The sequence below is a fragment of the Aulostomus chinensis genome, chromosome 22 (assembly GCF_037954235.1).
Source record: "Aulostomus chinensis isolate RoL2024-O1b breed Wild chromosome 22, RoL_Achi_v1.0, whole genome shotgun sequence".
In the NCBI taxonomy this organism is placed as follows: Eukaryota; Metazoa; Chordata; class Actinopteri; order Syngnathiformes; family Aulostomidae; genus Aulostomus; species Aulostomus chinensis.
Window position 1 is genome coordinate 1,462,501 of NC_141341.1, and position 4,174 is coordinate 1,466,674.

At 48.1% G+C, this 4,174-nt stretch overlaps 1 long non-coding RNA gene across 1 annotated transcript in view; it reads left to right on the forward strand.

The window, feature by feature from the left end:
• The window catches only part of LOC147240230 (uncharacterized), a 1,995-nt gene extending 675 nt beyond the window's left edge, over positions 1 to 1,320 (forward strand). Inside the window, exons 2-3 of the long non-coding RNA XR_015111246.1 lie at positions 967 to 1,127; positions 1,196 to 1,320. This is a non-coding gene — a long non-coding RNA (uncharacterized LOC147240230). The remainder of the gene's footprint in view (positions 1 to 966; positions 1,128 to 1,195) is intronic.
• Positions 1,321 to 4,174: the final 2,854 nt, after the last annotated feature.

The following is a 4,174-nucleotide window of genomic DNA, read 5'->3' on the forward strand; positions in this document are numbered from 1 at the left end:
GGCTAGTCTTAGCCTGTAACACACACACAGACATCCTACTGAAATACTGTCCACTTACAGTAGCCTTATCTGGTCAACAGGAGAGTAACACGCAACTGTTGGTGTTACAGACAAATGTTAAAGAGCAAGCTAACGTAACAGCAACAAGCTAATGATGGTTTTACAGGCTTACGTTTGACTAACAGTCGCCGATCAGGTTAAAGCGTGTTCTGGCACTACAAAAGAAAACTGTTAGCATAGCTCCATGCAGAAAATAAAAAGAAGTGTGAGGATTTGTTGAGGTGCTGGAGGAGAAGTGTCCAGAAACAGCTTGCAGTTAGCGGCGGTAGCATTAGCGCTATCTGAACTCATTGGACTCACCAGGTTTGATCCTTACAAAACTAAATTTAAACAGGACAGCAGAGGTCAAACGGCACTGAAAAGCTTCCCATCATGCATCTCCCAGCTGATCAGGGCGTCCTTGGGGGGGGTCGCTGCCTTGCCCCAGGGCATGCTGGGAAAGTCTAAGTGTTCTCATGATGTCTAAATTTAACTGTGACAGCAGGGACGTTAAATGTTCTTCCACACTCTGAACGTAGCTCAGGACAGCGTGAGAGAGTGTGCGAGTGTGGCCTCTTGTTGTGGGGGAAGATTCACACAGTCGCGCCGCTCCGCTTCCCTCCTCTCTGGGAAGTGCACGCAAATCATCTGAGGGTGAAGGTTAGCGTTTAGGTTACTTCTCCAGGAAACAAATGCAAGTCAATGTAATGTCTCCTACAGTGGGACAGGGGTCTGCTCACTGGCTTGGGAGTTTCATTGGTATCATTATTCTTCTGTGGTGAAAACATTTCCATGGGTCGTCACCGTTTGATGTCACACAATAGTTCAAACAACAATAGTCAAATACATTCTCCACCACAAACTTACACGAGTTCTGGGCCCAATTACCTCATTTCTTTAACTGTTTTACAATTCTGTGCGACTCAGGATTGATTCCAGGCGTGGAGTCGAGACGTCAAGACACAGCGAACAACATAAAACCGGCTCAGCTGGAAACAACAAAACTTCATCACAACCAACATCTGGTGTTGGAAATCCCACGGTTCCAAATACTTTGAGACAATCCGACAACGTCCACATCCCCCCAGGTGAATGGCAACGCTGCTCTTCAACTGTTTGAACGGCCTCATTCAATAATCCTACTTTTGTCCAGCAGACAGGAACCAAAGCCTGATGGGCGTCTGTTAAACTCCGCGGCGCTGCCTGGAGCACCGTGGAGTCGTCAGGTGAGGAGTTTCCCATGACAACAGGAGGGTCGCCCCCCCCCCCCCCCGATGATTCTCCTAAGGTAAACAAAACACTTTTCACACTCATAAAACTCAATACTGTCTCTTTATTTTACTACAAAATACATTAACATTTATAGTATAAAACAGTACCAAACCTATTCACAAGTACTACTTGACAGTCACTGAGGTCAAAGGTCGACATCTGAGTGAGGTCATTTTAAGACTTATTTCATCTGATTATGCTGTGTAAAGATTTATGAGAAGTTTATCAATAATTCTCTCAATGTCAGATTGGCTTCTGCTGGCATGTAATATCCCATCTGGCCACCAGGAGTCCCCAGATTCTCAAACATGTGGATCACTCAAAGAAAGCACAAATACGTTGGAACTCAGAAGTCGACAATAAACTTCAGTCCTCGATCAGACAGCAAATCTGAGACCAAAACTGCAAATAATCAAAGATCTGTTTATTAAAGCCCTGAAACTATCGTAGCATTTTAGCTGTGAAGCTAACATTCAGTTTTATTGATCAATTTATCATTTGAATAAACTGAACTTTATGAGCTGATAGCAACCAAGCTAAGCTAAGTGCTCAGTTAGCTCCTTCCTCATTGAAACGATCAATAAAACATCAGGAAGTTAACGGTTCACAGTACAGCGGAGCTGGAACGTCCCCGGCTGTTAGCACGTTAGCGAGCCCTGAGAGTCGTCACCAAACTTAAAGGCGTTTTTTTTTCTGTAATGTGCAGACGAGTTTGAGAGGCCGCAATCAGAAATATTCGGTTTGTATCTACATAGACTGACATGATAATTCAATACATTAATAGCAGCAGATCAATTCAGCTGATCGATCGATCGTGGCAGCAGCAGGACTGTGACATCGGATCTGGTTACCCATCCTGATCCTGGTCCTCCATCACCAGGAGCAGCTGCAGTGGTTCTCCTGGGAGGGGGGGCAGAGGGTCAGGGATCTCCAGCGGCTGGATGAGCATCTCCATCAGGCTTTGGATCAACTTGGCTGCCTGCTCCTGCTTCTCCTGGAGGTGACACACCGAGGCAAAGGACCTGAGGGGTCACCACAGCAACACTGACTCAGTAACGGCCAGGCCAGCAGAAGAAGTCCCAGGTCCAAGTCCACAGGTGTCTACTCAGTCTGCCAGACGAATTAGCTGGCGCCCGCTCACTTCATCCCTCAGTAAAATATTCACATTGAAAATTTAAAAAAAAAAAAAAATGGATAAAACACCCATCAGCCTTGGGGGGCGAAAGGACGGAGGCGTCGGAACTCCACATTCACTCTTTACTAAGACTAAGCGTTAACAGCCACAGTCGTATCCAGACATCGTACGATACGCCAGGTCAAATATCAGCTGACCATCTAAACCTCAACAGGAAATGATGCCATTCACTGTGTGTGTGTGTGTGTGTGTTATTGATGAGTGGCTGGACAGACCTGTGCAGGATGGTCATGTCCTGGTTCAGCGTGAAGGAAACCTCACTGAGCCAGCAGGCCATCGTCAGAGCCAGCTGGTCCAGACTGAGACCCTCCAGACCCCCCTGATGCACCAGCTGAGTCCACCGAGCCTGCAGGAGGAGGACCAGCTGAATGATTACGTCATCCGCAACCACATATGGGGAAGGGTGAGGTGAGAGGAGAGCAGACCTGCAGGAACTCCCGGAGCACAGGTGTGACACACACGTCCAGCGGCTGTAGGCGGCAGCAGCAGCCAGCCGGGATGAAGACGACGTCCGTGGACGCGACACTCAGGCTGCTCTGAAACTCATCTGTCTGGTGATCTCGATGGACGTCCACCATCAGCAGAGACCGACTGTGAGACGCCACATGGGGGTGCCACACCTGCAGAGAGAGAGCTGTGACAACACCAAAGGTCCAACAGACTGGCGAGCGAGCAGCGTGACACTCACCTTGTTTGTCCAGACGTGCAGTCGCTCCCTGTTGGTGAAGCCGTCCTGTCGTGCCTCCAGCAACACGTTCTTTGGGAAGTCATCAGGAATGTCCACTGGCGATCCTCTGAAGAACAGCAGCGGCGGGAGGAATGTCCCATCAGATGTGCCGCACAGAACCACGTCAAACAGCGGCGTCTCCTCCGGCGCCCCAAACAGCCGGAGGGCCGACGGTTTCTGGCTGGTGAACAGGTCCACATCGAAGAAGACGGACAGTTCATCCATGAAGGCGACGGACTGAGGGGGCAGGGCTTTGCTCTGAATCTGAGAGCAGAGACAAAGGCCTCAGACCGACTTCATCCACATTTTCTTTCGGTGGTTAAAGACGCCAAAATGTTTGTGACTCTAGGCTGCGTGAGAGAATTCATCATTTCAGAATTTGGGTGAATGAGCAAAATGTGTCGGCTCCAAGATTCCCGCTGCTCCGCTCAGCACTGGAGCTCTCAGAATGAAGTCACAGGACCAGAAAATTCACACACTTGTGAAAGACAACCCGAATGTGACCAAATCACAACTGAAGCACTTTTGCGCTTCCTATGGACTTTTCCTTAATTAAGTCTAAATTCTTGCTTGTGTTGTACGTCGCTTTGGACAAAAGCGTCTGCTAAATGAAACTGTAGAATTGTAGAATGTTTAACTTTTAACAGTTACATCAAGCAGCAAATATATGAATATTAAAAATGATAACACCGACTGGTGGATGAGCTTCTTTAGAGACTCATGATGGGAAGCAGAACGACAGAAAGTGTCCACAGACGGTGTTGAATCTGTGGTGAAGACGTGGAAAGTTTGAGGTTTGTTGACACAGAGCCACATCGTGCCACGTTTCTGCCATGCAAACTGATCAGCGTGCAGAGGGAAACGGCAACGTCAGCTGAAACACGAGATTCTTTACAAAAAAACAGGTTGCGCCTGAGTCGAGATGCACAATGAAGCGGCAC